This window comes from Mesoplodon bidens (assembly GCF_964165515.1).
Source record: "Mesoplodon bidens genome assembly, chromosome: 19".
Lineage (NCBI taxonomy): Eukaryota > Metazoa > Chordata > Mammalia > Artiodactyla > Ziphiidae > Mesoplodon > Mesoplodon bidens.
The window spans coordinates 22,919,649-22,938,032 of NC_138179.1; the positions used below are offsets into that span (position 1 = coordinate 22,919,649).

General features: G+C 52.4%; 1 protein-coding gene across 2 annotated transcripts in view; it reads left to right on the plus strand.

The window, feature by feature from the left end:
* NTN1 (netrin 1) overlaps positions 1 to 18,384 on the plus strand; it is a 194,336-nt gene that overhangs the window by 105,972 nt on the left and 69,980 nt on the right. The window lies entirely within an intron of this gene.

The following is an 18,384-nucleotide window of genomic DNA, read 5'->3' on the forward strand; positions in this document are numbered from 1 at the left end:
GGAAACATCGATTGCATTTGCAGTATCGCAGTTGTGGGTGGCCTTAGCATGGGTGTTCCCGTGGGACAAGGGGACAAAGAAGGCAGATGGAGAGTGAGAGGGAGGTGAAGCGCTGGCGAGCTGAGCTGCGAAGGCCAGAGGGAGGACGGCTGCGGCGAGATGTGGGCTGGAGGGAGGGCTTTCAAGGGGGAGGGATGTGAGCATCATTGCCAGGAGGATGGGAGGACGGGGCGCACAGAAGGGAGAAGCTGAGTATCTGAGAGAGAAGGGACTCCAGATGGTGTATGTTTCCTGCAGAGGCACCAAGCGTTAGGGTCCAAAACGCAGTGACTGGCTTGACACAGCGGGAGGAGGGAGGATGTCGGCCCTGATGGAGTGGGCTTCTAGGTGGGGGGCAGTGGGTTGTGAGAGTTCTTGCTTCCATCTCCTCTGAGAAGCAGGAGGTGAGGCCACCGACTGCACGTGTGGAGGTGAGGAAGGAGATAAGTGGGGGCTGGAGGTTTAAAGACAGTGGGGAGTGTTTGGAAAAGGGACTCATTCCAAGGGGTGGGAGAGAGGGTTGACCTATCTCTAGGGCCCATTCATTCATCCATCCATCCATTCATTCATTCGTTATTGACTTGACAAATATGGCTGTGTGTCGACTCTGTACCAGGCACTGTGTTTTGGCCCTGGGGATACCTCGGTGAACAAAAAAGGAAAAACAAAATCCCTGCCCTCATGGAACTTACCTTTTAGATGTGGGAAACATAGTAAATGAATGAATATGTAAAGCATGTATGTGCTGTAAGATGATATAATAAGCAGAATCAGTATGTAAAGTATGAGACTGCTGGTGGGAATATAAGTTGGTGCAGCCACTATGGAGAACAGTATGGAGGTTTCTTAAAAAACTAAAACTAGAGCTACCATATGACCCAGCAATCCCACTCCTGGGCATGTATCTGGAGAAAACTCTAATTTGAAAAGATACGTGTGCCCCAGTGTTCATAGCACTATTTACAATAGCCAAGACATGGAAGCGACCTAAGTGCCCATCGACAGATGAATGGATAAGGAAGATGTGGTACATCTATACCGCAGCCCCCCTCTGTTGCCCTCACACCTCATGCTGCTTTGGGTTCTTACCTTGCCTGTAGTTGTGTCTTCCGCCTGCCTGCCACACTCCACCTCCCTCCTCTTCTTGCTGTGATAGAATTCCGTGTAAACAGAGAGAGAGGAGAATCTGGAGATGGGACCTTCTGGAACTAAAGAGCATCCTTCTTAGTGGAGAAAAGTGGTGACCACTGTTTTGGCTGCTCAGAGATTTTTTTTTTCCTTTTGTATTGTTCTTGGCTCTGTTCTAGATGGTTTAGGTTCTGGAGAGGAAAGATGGTCACAGTGAGAATCCCTTAAAACTCTTAAAACCCTTAAAACTTAAAACCATGTCAGGCCACTGCTAGAACAGTCGTACCTTAAACCGCGGGGGCCCTTGGAGAAGAGCCGGCCTTGCTTCTCGAGGGACAGGGTCTCCCCTGAGGTGACCCCATGTGTGAGCATATTGCTCTCTGCTTTTGTTTCTGTCTCCCCATGAGGAGCCCACGCAGGGCTCTGACCATCTCTTAACCTGTGTCCCTGCATCCAGATCTTTTATGGATGCCTAGAACAGTTTATCAGAAGGATAATGGTAACTTCAGGTACTGGGCCCTCTGCGTTAGCTGCTCTTGACAGGTGGGCACCATTATTGTCCTCATCCAGGTAAAGAAACTGAGACAAAGCGCTTAACAAACATGCCCACTGTCAAGTACACGTGCTAGCGTGTGACAGACGGGATTTGACCTCCTGCACCTCACCCTCCTCACCTGTTTTATGAGCCTTATCTCATCTGATAAGGGGATGCTCATAATTACTGTTCATTACAGACGGGCAAAGCTGGCCGGGAAGGATGCAGGCGTCTGGCCCAGGTGGTCCATGTGGAAGATTCGAGCAGATCCCGAGCCCCTTCTTAGCACCCCAAGCTCCTGCCTCCGTGCTGATGAGACAAACGAATGAAACCCAGTCTCAACCCGGCCTAATGAATCCCGGTGTGGCAGCTTGTTTGCATTTGTTAGTTAATTCGTTTTCCAGACAGAACCACAGGCCAGTGTCCCTGCCTCCTTGCCAGTGTGTCCATCCCGGGGGTCTGACAGCCACCCCAGGCCGCCTCCAGCCCCTGGCTCAGCTGAGGCAGGAGAAGGGCTGGTGGCCAGGATGAGGGGCCTGTGTGAGGACAGCGGCCTCCCCCGGGGGCCGAGGGGGCGCCCAGCTCCCCGGCTGGAGCAGGCGCATGAAATCCGAACTCTGGAGGGAAATTTACTGCACAATAAAGGAAGAATGCCCCGCTTTGGGGACAATTAAAGCCACATTACTGTGGAATTACAGAGGACGCCTGGGGAATTAGCCAAATCCAAAGCAGCCAGAAGCGCCAGGGCCAAGAAATGTGGGGTGTTTACATGCAGGTCCCCCTCCCACTTGTACAAGAAACCTGTCTGGTTCCCAAGCCCCCTAATTTTAAGGCAAGAAGAAACATCAAAAGACTTTACCTGAGGGGAACTATCGTCATTAAACAACCCTTGCCCAGCCCAGCCTAGCTTGTGCCTTAAATAGTTCTCTTCTGGTTACAAAGCCAATCAAGTCACTGGTGGAGGTCCAGGGGGCAGAGCTAAACCCCACCGTTTGCAGCTGGGAAAGCAGGACGATGCCAGGCTTCCGAGCTGGAGCCAATCAGAGTTCCCTTCCAGTTCCCCTCTGGGAGCCATGGGGGCTCAGCCTGGAGCCTCGACATCCTCACCTGTAAAATGGGCATGAGAGGGCCTGACTCATGTGCTCTTTGTGAGATGTCAGGTGGATAAAGTATGTAAGATTAGGGACCTAGTCCTTCACTTTTTTATTTTGTGACTTTTGTACATTGTGGGGCGTTTTGAAGAGCAAGTAGGTTTGTGCTAGTTTTCCATCCGCGCCTCCCGTGGAGAGGAAGGGGGGTAAAGAGATGGTTTCTTTCTTTTTTTTTTTTTTTGGCAGTACGCGGGCCTCTCACTGTTGTGGCCTCTCCCCTTGCGGAGCACAGGCTCCGGACACGCAGGCTCAGCGGCCATGGCTCACGGGCCCAGCAGCTCCGCGGCATGTGGGATCTTCCCAGACTGGGGCACAAACCCATGTCCCCTGCATCGGCAGGCGGACTCTCAACCACTGCGCCACCAGGGAAGCCTGGTTTCTTTCTTTTAAAAAAAATTTTATTGAAGTATAGTTGATTTACAATGTTGTGTGAATTTCTGCTCTACAGCAAAGTGATTCAGTTATACATATACATACATTCTTTTTCATATTCTTTTCCATTATGGTTTATCACAGGATACTGAATTTAGTTCCCTGTGCTCTACAGTAGGACCTTGTTGTTAAGCATCCTATATATAATAGTTTGCATCTACTAATCCCAAACTCCCCATCCTTCCCTCCCCCACCTCCCCTCCCCCTTGGCAACCACAAGTCTGTTCTCTATGTCTGTGAGTTTGTTTCTGTTTTATGAATAAGTTCGTTTGTGTCATATTTTAGATTCCACATGTAAGTGATATTATATGGTATTTGTCTTTCTCTGTCTGACTTACTTCACATAGTATGATAATCTCTAGGTCCATCCATGTTGCTGTAAATGGAATGATTTCATTCTTTTTTATGGCTGAGTAATATTCCATTGTATATATGTACCACATCTTCTTTATCCATTCATCTATTGATGGGCACTTAAGTTGCTTCCGTGTCTTGGCTATTGTAAATAGTGCTGCTATGAACATAAGGGGGCTGTATCTTTTCGAATTATAGTTTTGTCTAGGTATATGCCCAGGAGTGGGATTGCTCAATTTTTACTTTTTTTTTTTTTTTTTTGCGGTATGTGGGCCTCTCACTGTTGTGGCCTCTCCCGTTGCGGAGCACAGGCTCCGGACGCGCAGGCTCAGCGGCCATGGCTCACGGGCCCAGCCGCTCTGCGGCATGTGGGATCTTCCCAGACCGGGGCACGAACCCGTGTCCCCTGCATCGGCAGGCGGACTCTCAACCACTGCGCCACCAGGGAAGCCCTAAATTTTTAGTTTTTTGAGGACCCTCCATATTGTTTTCCATCGTGACTGCACCAATTTACATTCCCACCAACAGTGTTGGAGGGTCCCCTTTTCAGGGAGATGGTTTCTGAAGTCACTAGTCGGGCAGCTTGGGCTGTCTAGGGCTGGGGCCCCTTCTGGAGGCCTCCACACCCCTGCACGCGCATCCCTCACCTCCATGGCATGCCTTGAGGGCAGTGTTGCTGCTCCACGGATGAGGAAGTAAGGGGGACACAGCTTAGTAAGGTGCCAGGAGGGACTTCGTGATCCCTGCCTCGGGGGAGGTTGGGAAGAGTCATGACAGCTGTGGGTGTCTGGTGCTACTTTGGTGCATAGACACAGCTCCAGGAGACTCCCCTGTCACAGTCGTAGTGGCCAAAATGCTTCTCGATAGCCAGGTGGAAGCCATTCCATCTTTTGAGTACCTCCCTCAACTCCTGCCTCCTGCCCTCTGCGCCCCTCTGCCTGTGCGCTTCATCCTTCAGGCCGTGGCCTAGCATTTGTTCTCTGGAGCTCCCAGGGCTCCCTCACCCCTTCTGGACACATCAGTGCTCTAGCACCCTCTTTCCTGCCCACCTGGGGGTGAGGCCTGAAGGAGGGGACAGCCTTTTGTGTTAACACTGTGGGACTCAGTCCTGAAGCCAAGCAGCAAAAGAGAGTTCAGCCACCTCCTGCCTCCTGTACCCTGCTGGTTAGCGGGGCTGGAGTTCCCAAGGGGTTTTTGACACATCTGGGGGACCCTCAGCAGCCACGCCCTCTGGGTGCTGAGACAGAGCGGTGCAGCAGAACCTCTCTGCTTGTTAGTGAGCTAGGCATTCGGCCACACTACTGGCACTGAAAACAATTTGGAGGAGGAGACAGAAGGAGCTTCCTCCCTTTTCCTGTAAGGGCCAGTCTCTTGTGTGATCCTTCCTTGGGAGCCTCAGCACAACAGAGCCAGCAAGCCACTGGGATGGATTATTCCTAAATCCAGGGGAGATGTTTAAAATGCTCAACAACAAGAACTTCCTGGCACCAGCCGTCACAGAGATGCCAGCTGCAGACAGCTGCATTGGTGCATTTCTGCAGAAGATCGGTCTGCCCTAAAGCCTTTGAGACCCCGAAAGAGTGGCTGGTTTTGAGCTAAGCCCTTGCTGTCCTGCTGTCGTTGTGCTGATCTGAGAGCCCTTTCAGAAGATGCTCAGCTGCGGAGCCGTCATCTGTCCGCGAGGAAGAGGTGGCTGTCATCCCCGGGCTGTTTTACCGAGCTATAGCTGATAACCTGGGACCTCATTTCAGAAGGACCATTTGGATTTGTTTTCTGCAAATAAATCCCCCACGTTTGCTGGAAGTTCTTCTGCTGTCTCCTTCTGACTCAGGATCATTTACAGACTGGAGGATTTCTCAGGACACCCCTTCCACTAACTCACACATAAGAATGTTAATGGGCTTCCCTGGTGGCGCAGTGGTTGAGAGTCCGCCTGCCGACGCAGAGGACGCGGGTTTGTGCCCCGGTCTGGGAAGATCCCACATGCCACGGAGCGGCTGGGCCCGTGAGCCATGGCCGCTGAGCCTGCGCGTCCGGAGCCTGTGCTCCGCAACTGGAGAGGCCGCAACAGTGAGAGGCCCGCGTATCGCAAAAAAAAAAAAAAAAAAAAAGAACGTTAACAAGTCCAGTTGGAGCCTCAAACCTGGAAGAATCTCCCAAGCCCAGAGGTGGAACTGTGTCTCCGTTTAGGGTTGCTGAGTTGGAAGGGACTTTACCTGGTTCGCCCTCCTCCTCAGAGCCAGAGTCTCCTGTACTGTGTCCCTCTACTTGAATGCCTCTACTTGCCTTGAAACAGCAAGATCACTCCCTCCTGGGGGCGGCCCATTCTAGGTCAGCTGGAATCAGCTGTTCCCTGTCACTCCCTCTGTCCTGTGGTAGGCCACCTACATCCTCCAGTGACCTGGTGTTTATTTAAAGTCTTTAATTGTGATCTCATCAACTCTTGACTGGTGTCTAAACAAATTATACCCACTGGTTTGATTAAAATAACTGGATTCAGAATTGGGGTCCAGAGTTTAATCGGTTCTACCACAAAGCATGTTCTGATGAAAATGGACCTTTTTGGGTAAAGAGTTTGAGCCATTCTGATCATAACTGCCTTCTCCTCCTGTTTTTCCCTGGACGGTGGCGAGATTCGACGTGGGATCTTTGTATATGATATTGGGGCATGCTGGGGACCACCGGGCCCCTGGAGAGCCTCGTGGGGACAGCGCGGTGGCCTGTCTGCTCAGCATTGGTGGTGGTGTCCATCAGGAGCACTTTCTGGGTCATCATGAGACAGCTGGGGACCTGGGACCCTTTGCTGCAGTGCTTGCATCTGGACTCCTCAAGCAACAAAATACAAAGAAACTATAAGGAACTAAAAATAACTGCACGAATGCACAGCTGGGACAAATTATGGACAGTAAGATACAAAAAGACCAAAAGAACCCAACTGCCACTTCTGAAGAGTGGGGAGCAAAAGCAGGGCACTGCACAAGCCTCCTCCACACAGCACCCCCAAAGGGATGGGAAGACTACCTAAGCCACCCCTCTGGCCCGACCCCTGGGCCCATCCCCACCCTCACCCCATATGAGGAACCGGCCTGCCCTCCCTCTCGGGGAGCGAGCAAGGGCCCTTGTTACTTGTTTTCCATCCCTTGTGCTACAGCATGAGTCCCAATAAAGCCTTGCCTGAATTTCTTTTTCCTTTTTAACACCTTTATTGGAGTATAATTGCTCTACAATGGTGTGTTCGTTTCTGCTTTATAACAAAGTGAATCAGCCATACGTATACATATACCCCCATATCTCCTCCCTCTTGCGTCTCCCTCCCACCCTCCCTATCCCACCCCTCTAGATGGTCACAAAGCACCGAGCTGATCTCCCTGTGCTATGCCTTGTCTGCATTTCTTGTCTGGCTTCTTATCAAATTCTATTGATTAAGGAGGCCAAGAACCCTGGTCGGGGTTCAGATGGGCAGGGTCTTTCCCTTCTCTCACATCTCCACGTGGTCTCAGGCAGGGGATTTCTGTTCTCACGGAGCTGATGGAGAAAGAGAAGTGGTTAGGGCAGGACAGGCTGGCACAGACCACACAGGAACTGGAGAATCAGACAACCCTTGGAGTTCAGAAAAGCCCAAACAGTCCCCTTCCCTCCTGGTCCTGATGAATCGAGGGACCCTCTTAACCTCTTCCGGGATTTTCAGGTGCCAAGAAGATCAGAGCTACCTTTGATAAAAAGCTGTTGTGCTGAATCACATATCTTGGGCAAAGCACAAGTTTGATGGGGATCCGGAAGGTGACAGGGATAGGACCACCCTGCAATACTTGGCACAGACTTTCACTCAAAAGGGCTTGTTGAAATTCCAATTGAACTGGGCGTCCTGTGTTTTTATTTGCTAAATCTGGCAACCCTCGTTGGAAAGTGCATTAGGAAACGAGAAATAACGTTTGTGTTGACCAGAAGGGGCCCACGGGGACCCCGGCTTCAGCCTGTCCCCATCCATCCACAAACTGGAACCTCCATCTCTTGGGCTCACACGTGCAGTGTCGCATCCCTGGGAGCAGTGTAGGCTGCAGCCGAGGCTGGTCTCCGGAGCTTCCAGCCCAAGTCAAAGTTAACTGTAGAGCTGAATTCAGAAACTGGTCCAGCAGAGAAGTGCACGGCCGTGGCACGGTGGGGAAGGAAGTGGGAAAGGTATACCGGGAATCGCGTGTTTTGCTGCCTGGTGTCAGGGGAATAGAATCGGCTGCAAGTCATTAAACCGCCTTGCTGCCAGCCGCTGGAGTCTGCAGCCTGGCATGTACCAGACTCGGCGATGGGACCCATTACCGATGGGAAATGACCCCGGGGAGTAGGGGCCAGGCTTGGCTGGCGCGGCCGGCAAATCAGCCCTCATACGTCTGTTTAATAAAGTACTGGGACAGTGTACACCACCTCTGGGGAACACGGGTTGGAAGGCAGCCCCCGTGCTGCTAGACAGGCATCTGGGCAGGGTGGGGAGGCCACAAGGAAAGAGAGTCTCACGCAGCAAGCAGAGCTGCTGGGGGAGTTTTGCTCACCCTCTGCGCCTTTGCAAAGTCTCGGCCTTGGGGACTGAATTCCAGCAACCACGGGGTTTATCGGGCTTCTTTCTGCCCACGGCCATGCCACCTCACAGCACTGGAGGTCTGGAAAGAGCTCCCTAACGAGTTCCAGGTCCTTGGCAAGGTCTCTCTGCCTGTTGGGGCCTCGTTTTTCTCATTTCTTCTGCGACAAGAGGGTAAACTAGTAAAACTTGGAAGCCCCCAGCAGCCCTTCGGAAGATGACATCTCCTTTCCCTACTGGGCTGGTGGATCTTGGGCATGGCCGGGGGTGTGGTGGTGAGGTGTTCATGCAGGGCCGGCCCTGTAAGAAGGGAGAAGCAAGACTCTTAGTCTCTGGACCTTTCTTTGGAAACCAATACCCCTGAGGGCAAGGGAGCTGGCATCTTGTAGTCAGTGGGTGGCCGCGGAAGGTTCCAGAACAGGGTAGTGACAAGGTGAGAGGAGGGCTGGAAGAGGGATCTGGGGTTGGGGGTGGGGTGACTGGGGTTGGGAAGGCCACACAGTGGGCCGGGGCTCAGGTCCCGGAGGGAGCGGCCCGGGGCGGGGCCTTGGGAAGGGAGGATGTGAGGCGCTGGGCTGCAGACAAAGAACTGAGACGGCTCCTCCCGGCTCACCAAAGCGTCCCCGGCATTTCCTCCACCGAGAGAAGGATGTTTGTGCGGCAGGAGCCCTGAGTTATCCCTCGGCAGCAAAAAGCCTAGGAGACGCCTTCGGGGGAGGTGCAGCTGCCAAAAAAGGGCAGGGGAAAGAAAAAGCTACGATGTTTACAGAGGAAAAAAAGTCAGTGGAAAAAATGACGGAGAGGTCAAGCTGATTCGGGGGATGGCCCTGTGCGGTCCCCTCGGGAGGGGCCGGTCGCCTGCACAGACCTCGGGGGAGAAAGCCACCAGGCCTCTCACCCTGTGACCCCGCATCCCGCCGTGGCCCCAGCCCAGCCCACGAAACGCCCCCTCCCGTCCGCTCACCAGCCGCCTGTGCACGGGGATCCTGTTCATCCGCCGTCTCACTGTGAACTGGAGTTCACATTTCTGCTCGCAGACCTCAGATGTAGTCCACTCCCCCACTCCCCCCACCCCCGCCCCCGCCCCTGGCTCCCGCCTCAGTCCCTGCTCCAGAAGCCCAGGAGGGTCTGGCTGGGTGGGGACGACAGCTCCCAGCAGCTCTTTTGTCTGCTGTCTTGACAAAGGGGCCGGGACTTTCCCAAGCCCCACAGGTGTGAAGAGCTTGTTACCCTGGTGTTTGTTCAGCCCTATTAGTGGCCTGAAGGACTGTTGACAGAGGGTCCCTTTGTGTGCAGGCTCGGCTAAAGCTCTCTAAGCCCTTGACAAACACAGGCCACTTCTCTCCCGGGACTTTATCAGGAACCATCTAAAGCCTTCCTTGGCTGCTAGGAGCTCCAGCCTCCTGGACGGACACCGGGGACTGGGTTTTGAAAGCATTTCCCAGTTTTTCTTTCCTTTTCATTTTTCCTACCACCTTGATCCACCTCTTGTCCATTCTGTTTCTGATATCAGAGATAAAGCACAGGTCTGGAGTCGGAGATTTTGTTTTCAAGTTGGAGCTTAAAAAAAAAAAAGTGTTGTGGCTTTGCAGGCCTTCTGTCTCCCAAGAGGAGGTGCCATCAAAGAGACTTCCAGAGAGGTCGGTGGGCCCCTCCTGTGAGAACTTGGCTTCAGGGGGACTCTTAGCCACCCCCAGGGAAGTTCCCTCTGGCTAACTACCCTCCCGGAAGTCTTTTCACCAAGGTCCCCCCATCAACCCACCACCCAACCCACATGCCCCGAGGTGGACCACCTTCTCCCTCAGAATGGTTTCCTCTGCCCAGTACCCTGGAGGTTCAGTCCTTCTGGACCAGGTGGTCAGCACTCCTATCAGCTAGTCCCCTTCTGAGGCTGCTCCCCTGCTGAAGGCCCCCATCATCCATCTCTACCTTGAACTTGTGGAAATCTGCAGGATGACCCCTCAGGGCTGTGGTTCCATCATATGCCCCGTCTCTGACCTGCCCGCCAGCTGAGAATGGTCTTAATTGTCCTTCCTGCCATCCTGCCACCCGCCCCACTCAGTCCCACACCTGTGGCTAGTTTGCAGCTGGAGCACACTCCTCCTGAACTCCTGAAAGCTTCCCTGCTGGCTAGAATCTGCCCCTTATCTCCAGGAGTTTTGGTGTCACGCAGCCATAGACTTTTAGGGCCAGGGAAGAACTCAGAGATCATCAGACCCAATGTCCTCATTTTCCAAAGAGAACACGGAGGCTCAGAGAGGCCAAGGGGGCTTTCCGGGGGCACACACCTGGGTGAGCCGCAGAGCCAGGACTAGCGCTTAGGTCCCAGCTCTCCCAAATCAGGTCCAGTTCTCTTGCTCTTCGTCCTTGCAGCCTTGTGATGTTGTATCAGTTGTGTGCCATTTGCGTTTAATCATAACTACACTCACGTGTGAGACTCTAGGTCCTTGCCTTCACACATCTTTTTTCTCCTCTGCACGTTCTGGACCAGTGGTCCTCAAAGTGTGGCCCTGGGACAGGCAGCATCAGCATCATCTGGGAACTTGTGAGCAGTGCAGGTGCTCAAGCCCCACCTACAGCCTACTGAATCAGAAACCCGTGGGCCTGGGGCTCAGCTGTCTCTGTTTGGGCAGGCAATTCAGTGATTCTGTGCACCCATGTTTGAGAACCATCCCATGGTGGGGTCTTGGGAGGGGATTGGTGGCTTGGATTGAAAACCAGAAGTGGAGAGAAGGAAGAGGGGGGCATCGTCTTGAAAGGGTGAAGTGCAGTGATATCAGCCCTATACCGGCTGTGCTTCCCAACTCAGGCAGGCACATCAAAGGAGCTCTGTTAATATTCGTTGAATGAAGAAATGAACAAGCAATCGTGGGAAGCATGCAATGTCGGGGGGTATCATTGGTGGCCCCATCTTATGCCTTGAGGTGTCACGTCTTTCCTCTCGCGTTCTCTCTGGGAATTCCCTGGAGTCCCATGGCACATCCTCAACTCACCTGGGCACTGTCACACCCAGCATGGACTTGTTGACTTTTCTTCTAGACAAGCGAGTTGTCCAGTTCTCCTGGCCATGTCTAGGTGGTGCATTCCAACACTATTTCAGATTGAAGTTGACACGAGGCACTCCACAAATGATTGCAAGCCCTTGAGCCTTGGCTGGAACCAAATGGCTCCTGTGAGATGCTTCTAGTGTCTTAGCGGCCACCCAGTCTCCCTGGCTCACCCCCAGCTGGTCACCACTGCGTTATATGGGCAGCTGATGTCTCTGGTGACAACCTTTAAGCCCTGTTTTCAGGGGGAAGGGGTAGTCCTTGGAGTGAAGTGACAATGACAGCAACATTAACCAGACTTTTTCATACCAGGTATCTCTGTAAGGGTGGGGACCACCTCTGTCCTGCCCACTGTTCTATTCCAGCACCTTGCCTCGTGCTTGGAACGTAGTAGGTGCTCAGTAAATATCAGCTGAGTGAATAAATAAACCCATGAGCTACCGGATTTGCCATTAGTAAAATGAAACCTATAGTCGGGGATTTCACTGTTTTGCAGATTTATCTACATGAGCGATCATTTCTCTTATGCCCAGCTCACCTGTAAGACATGAAAGGGTAGGGGCCCCAGAAATGCTTGGGTGGGTCCTGCCTCAGCCCCTGTCCCAAAAGGAGCCCTCTGAGAGCCCAGTTCAGTGTCCGCAGGTGCTGGCGGGAGCCAGGTGTGTGGGGAGCGGTGACATCTCAGCCTGGTCATCTCACTGGACGCTGAAACTGAGCTCAGAGAAGCCACCACTGGGGCGGAATACTTAACATTTATAAACAAGGGTCAAACAACTTCTAAATAAACAGTATACCAAGTAGAGTAGCAAAATAATAAATAAAAGGAAATACAAACGGCCCCAAACTCTTAAAAATAACTCAAATATTTTTGTTATTCTGAACTAATCGTTTCAGAAGTTTCTTTTGAAACCAGACCTCTCCCCACTGCTCCATCACGTACACCCCACTGTAAACTCTCCCCTTTACCTCCCCGTGGGCTCTCCCTCCAAAGTGCCTTCCATTCCCACTGATTTCTTTTCAATTTAGTGCCAATTCCACCAACCTTTGCTGCTGGTCTGTGGACCACCAGTGGCAGTGCCTGGGTGCCTGTTAGAAATGCAGACTCCCAGGCCCCCGCTCTAGCCCTTCTGAATCAGAATCTGCATTGGAACAGGTTTCCTAGGGGTCCCATCTGCATGTTGCAGTTGGAGCAAGGCCAGCAAGAATATTGGTCTGTGCTCTGGTTCTCTTCTCAGGCCCTGCCTTGTCCACCTGGTCCCAGCAGAATGGCCTCTCGACCATCAGTCCCTACAGCTCTGGGCACAGTTGGAAATTCCAGGTCTACTGTGTGGTTCCCAGACGGCTGTCCATCTCCCTTCTGAGACAGAAGCACCCTGAGGGCAAGTGTCTGTCTTGTCTGCCGCCATATCCCCTGCACGCACACACCAGAATCTGGTCCTTTTATTTTTTTTTTATTTATTTTTTTGGCCGCCCCGCACGGCTTGGGCGATCTTAGTTCCCCGACCGGGAATTGAACCCGTGTCCTCGGCAATGAAAGCGCAGAATCTTAACCACTGGGCTGCCAGGGAATTCCCAGAATCTGGCCCTTTTAAAGGCTTCAGCTGGTGTTTGTTGAAGAAACAAATGTCTGTCACTCCCTGGGCAGCATTTGAAGCTGCTGAGTTTGCTCTTAGAGGCGGCAGCACAGGGTGTAAAGCTTTGCCTACCCTGCGGGGGGGAGTCACGATCTCTCTAACCCAGGCTTTCTCCAAATTGGCGCTATTAACATTTGGGGCGGGGTAACTCTGGGCTGTTCTGTGCCTGGTAGGACGTTCAGCAGCATCCCTGGGCTCTGTCGCCGAGATGCTGGTAACACCTCCTTTGGCAGTTGTGGCAACCAAAAATGTCTGTAGAGACATTGTCACATGTCTGCTGGGGGACAGAACTGCCCGTGGTTGAGAACCGCTGCTCTAATCCCTTACCCAGAATGTTCAGAACATTCTGTGTGGTTGAGGAGGTCTTGTGGTCCTCACCCGGCAGCCACAGACCGAATTAGCAAAGGAATTGGTGAGGGAAGCGGCCCCTGCCCCGCACCCTGTAAGCTCCCGTTGTGTCCCCACCCGCCCCGGTGGACTGGACTTGTGGAAATGCGTCACTGATCACGGTAGGTCTGAGAGCTGCGCTTTCCCGGGCACTCGGGCAGCCCAGGGCTGGGGGCTGGTTTCTTGCCTACAAAGCCCCCAAGCCTGCAGATGGAGCAAACGTGGGCCAGTTATGTGGGGCGGTTCGGCTGCAGATATAGAAGTCCAAAGTTCCCTGCTGGGCGGCAGAACTAACCTGGGTGACCTTCTTGAAAGAATTGGCCTAGAAGGCAGGGGAGGATGTTCGGATCGATCCTGTGTGCGGGGAGGGGGGGCAGGGCCCTGCACCAAGCCCAGAGCTCTGAGGGGGCCCATCGCCCAAGGCCCGTCCTGTTGCACAAGAACCCCTGAGCCACATGAAGTTTAGGGGAGTCAGGGCCCGAGTTGCTGAGAGACACGGCCAGGATCCGGCTTAGCAACGTCTGCTGATTCTTTCTGGGCCTGGGAGAGCCCTGGCGGGATTTGGGCTTAGCTCATCAGGCCTTTCAGGAGAGGGCCAGCATCTGTGTCTGGTAAACTCATCAAACCAGTGGATGCGGATTCAGTCCCCATTGTGTACGGGGTCCCAGGAGGAGTCCAGGGCATCCTAATGTGGCTTCTTCTCCTGCAGTCTGCTTGAGCAGACAGGAGCTAAATCAATGAGTTAAAGCAGCAGGACAAGTTTAAAGTAGTTCAAAGCAAAAAAAAAAAAAAAAAGTCACAAATGCCACGAGGCTGTGCCTTGGTGGAGGGTGGCATCCTGGCAGACCACACAGTCCTCCATCTGTCCTACGTTTCTACCTATCTACCAACCTAATCTGTCCACCCACCCACCCGTTCATCCATCCACCCATCCACCCATGCACTCACCCATTCATCTACCCATCATCCGTCTATCCTCCCACCCATCCATCATCCATTTATCCATCTACTCAGCCACCCACTCCTCCATCCACTTGTCCATCCATCCATCCATCCATCTTCTCTCTTGCTTTCTTATTTTTGCACTCTCTCTCTCTCATTTGTATAATGAAACTATATCGAGGTCTGCTCTTGCCTGGAGGATATAAGGGCAAACACTGTCGCTGTCCTCCAGGAACCAACACGGCTGAGGGGAGCATCTGTCCCGTTTTATCTAAGAGCTGCTGCTGCGAATGCTCACCTGCCCCTCCCTCTGTGAGACTGGGAGCCCCTGTCTCCGTCACGGCCTGTGGCACAGGACCTGGCACGAAGCCGGAGCGCCTGCATGTGTGTTGCTTGAACTCCCTGGGGGTAGTGAGGGGTTGGACAATCCAGGTTTGTGGGAGAAGTTCGTAGACGCTTAAGGAATGGTGGTGACGGGCATATGTTAAAAGAAGACTTAGAGGACCTTTTGAGGGGAGAGGAAAATCTCCCTGCCAGGTTCCTGGTTGGGGGGATGGGGAGCTCGCTTCCGTCTCTCCTGACCCACCTTTTGCCCCTGGGTCTGAAATGCAGCCACGCTGTGATGTGTCCTTGGCGATCCCCATGTGACAGCTGAAGGGGAGGGCACAGAGCTTGGGGGCCAGGCCAGATCAGCTCCCTCTGGGTGGCTGGGAGACCCCTGGACAGGACGCAGCACCTCGAGGGGCTCCTTACAAGCTGTGCTGCCCTCTGCCCTCCCTCCTCTCCCGGGCTGACCTCTTCGTTCCCTTTCCTTCCCGCCTTGAAATCTGATCATGAAACTAATACCCAATATTTTTGCCTCCAAGAGAGGCAGCAGATAAACAGGAAGGCGTGAGGGATTAAGGTATCTTTCCAAGGAAGGGGCAGGGCACAGGCTGGGAGCTGGGCGACACTCTGTGTGGAGCCGAGGGATCCAGATGTGAGCTGCTTTGCCTGATGCATTTTTCCATTTGTGCAGAGAAAATAAAACAAAGAGAAAAGAAAACAAGCCGTAAAATACTTTGCAGAAGGCTGAGCGTGGGCAATTGCCACTGATGTCCCCTGACAGCTCCAAGAAGAGGGGGACAGGGCGGGGGCGGGGGGAGCCCTGTCTTTTGATGTTCGGCCTCTGAGCTTTCTTTTGTGTGACCAGTTGTTTGGGAAGAGCTTTTGCTGGTGTAAGGTGCTTATGGAAGAGAGACACCAACCAGAGGTTCCCCCTGGGGTGGAGAAGGGGGTTGCTGAGCTCCGAGGAGGGAATGGGGGAACAGCTGGACTGACTTGACAGATGTGGATGCAGGCTTAGCATCTGCCTCCGAGAAGGGTCAAAAGATGCAGCTACTGAGGCCTTTCCCGTACCCGAAAGGCCTTAGGAAGTGACGCCCCGGTGATTCTTCCAGATCCCTGTGACTTCTGTCCTAGTAGGAAAGATCCAGATCCTAAGTTGTAGTCTAGGGCCAGCTGTTCCTTCCAGTGATGTGGGTCCTTTCCTCTGGGGCAGTGGGCCAGGAGCCAGGAGACCTGGGTTCTTGTCCTGGACCCCTGTTTACTGGCTTGGTGGTCCTAGGTTGCTTGATCCCTCTGAGCAGCCCCCTCTCACCCTAGGCTGGCTGAGTGATTCCACAGTGACAATGAACTTGCATCTTTCCCTGTGCTGGTGGGCAGGGCGTAGCTGAACTTTCTTTGCACCTGATTGAACTCAGCCCCTAGGGCCGGAGGTGATGAGGGGATACTTGTAAGGCTCTTGGGAGTCCATTCTCTGGGTTAATTTGGCTTCTGGGTGCTTCTTCCAGACTTCAGGCATAAGCTGAGGTCTTTTCTCCTGTATCACACACAGCATCTCCTCTAGAGCCCTCATCCATCTCTACTTGTAAACTGTGTGTGATTTGGAGGGTGATTCTAGGAAGAATATTTAAAGAAGCTCATCATAACATCAGAGAGAAAAATTAAAGAGGCAAAATTTTTTTAAATCACAAAAGGTAATATGTGAATAAGAAACTGGTAAAAATATTTGCAGCTTGGATATAAAAAAGACAAATGGTTTTTAATCCATTGTCTATAAGAGCACTAGACATCGTAAGAAAAACTCCCACCTTTTTTGAAATTTGGGCAAGTGGCATGAACAGGCAATGCATACACACACAAAAAGAAATATAAATAGAAAAACAAACACATGGAGAAATGTCCAATCTCACTGGTAATCAAAGACATGCCATGCAAATTAAAATTGTGTGTGTGTGTTTTCCAGATGAATTGGCAAAGGCTAAAAAAAAAAGAATGCTGATACCAAATGCATATTGTTATTCTTTTCTAGGGTGTGGAGAAATAGGAACTCTCATATCCTGCTGGTGGGGGAGTAAACTAGGACAGCATTTCTTGAGGGCAATTGAGATCCCGAGTTAAGAACACCAAAATTTAACCTGGCGATTCTGCCCTGAGAAATTTACCGTACGACACTCATCAGAGCAGAGTACAGATGTGCATGTTCAAAGGTGGTTACCACAGTGTTGTTCGTAATAGTGAAAAACTGGAAATAACTGCCCAACCTGGGAAGACCCTGCTTTTAACTGCATCAGCTTCTGATTCCAAGGAGCCCATTTCGTGTATGCATACAGTGGAGGACTTTCAAAACTATGAAGGACATTATCTGACATAAAAAAATGTTCATCATTATGAGAAAGTTGGCTTGGAAGTGAGGCACAAGTATGATCCACGTGTGTAGGAAAGAAATAAATAGCTCCACAGCTGAGCACATGTTAATTAAAGCCTGCAAGGAGAGACCCAGCATTAACAGCAGTTGGTGGAGATTTGAGTGTGGGTTTTTTTTGTTTTTTTTTTACCTTTCTGCTTTTGTTTTTCAAGTGGCTGGTATTAAGCGTGTATTTCTTTAACAATTACATAAAATGTGATTTAAAACAAGCTTGGCACAAAAGCAAGGGCAAATCGTGTTGTAGAGTGAGCGAGATTAGGCCAGATTTAAGCTGGAGTCAGAAGCCTAAAGAGGAAGCAGGGAACAGTGTCACAGGGTGGTATGAAGAGGGCTGTGTAGGGGCTGTGCTGGATCCCTAGGGAGCTCAGACCCCCACTGTGTGCAAGCCAGGCTGGCCGGAGGTGAAGATGAGCCTGGATGTGACATTGAAACCAAGACACGGAGGTTGAGAAGGATGCAGGCCGATGAGGAGGGGGCTTGAGGGCAGAGGGTCCAAGGAGGCAAAGAACAGCAAATGCAAAGCCACAGAGGGGACAGGTGAGGGGTCCTCACACGTGGCATGCTCCAGAAACTGCCAAAGTTTGATACAGCTTGAAGCATAAGAGGAGAGAGGGGGATGATCAGAATGACAGCGGTGGGGGGAGAAGCAGGACCCGTTTATTCAGAGCCCGGGAGGCCGTGTTAAATGATTTAGATTTTATTCAGTGGGGAGCCCCTGAAAGATTTTAAACAGGTGCTGGACATCTTCAGCTACGTGCTTAGAACTCCTGCTCTGCTTAGAGTGTCGGGAGCTTGGAGGGCTCAGCTCAGGTGACAGAGGGGCCAAGGCCTGATGGATGGAGAGCAGTGAATGGGTTTGGGGAAGGCGCCTTAGGGTCCACATAGAGACCCCAAAGCAGGAGCCGGCAATGTGGATTTGGGAGACAGGAGCACAGAGGTGGGCACTGCCGTGAGGGGTGAACGAGGCAGACTGGGGACAGCGTCAGAGCAGAGGGAAAAGGGTTGCTGAGTCCAGAGGAGTATGTGGGGAGCAGGCAGAGGGAAGCAGGATTAGTCAGGAGGAGGACCCGGGGGAGGATGCTAAGGGCCTGTCCAGAGGACCCAGCAGCCAGGAGTGTGGGCCACCACGCCGTGGGAAGTCATGCAAGTTGATGGTGGGAGAGGAGACGGTGCAGCGGGGCCCCGAGCCCTCAGTGGCAGGAGGACGCGTGGGAAAAGGAGAGTCCAGCCCAGTGGCTGGAGCTCAGGGAAGTGGGGAGCGTGCGCGGGTAGAGGTGCTGCTCAGAAGCAGTGCAAGTGTCTGCTCCGGCTGCGGTGATAAGTTGGCAGCCACCGGGGTGCTTAACCAACACACGTTTATTTCTTATAATTCGGAGGCTGGAGTCAAGAGCAAAGTGTGGGCAGGGTTGGTTTCTC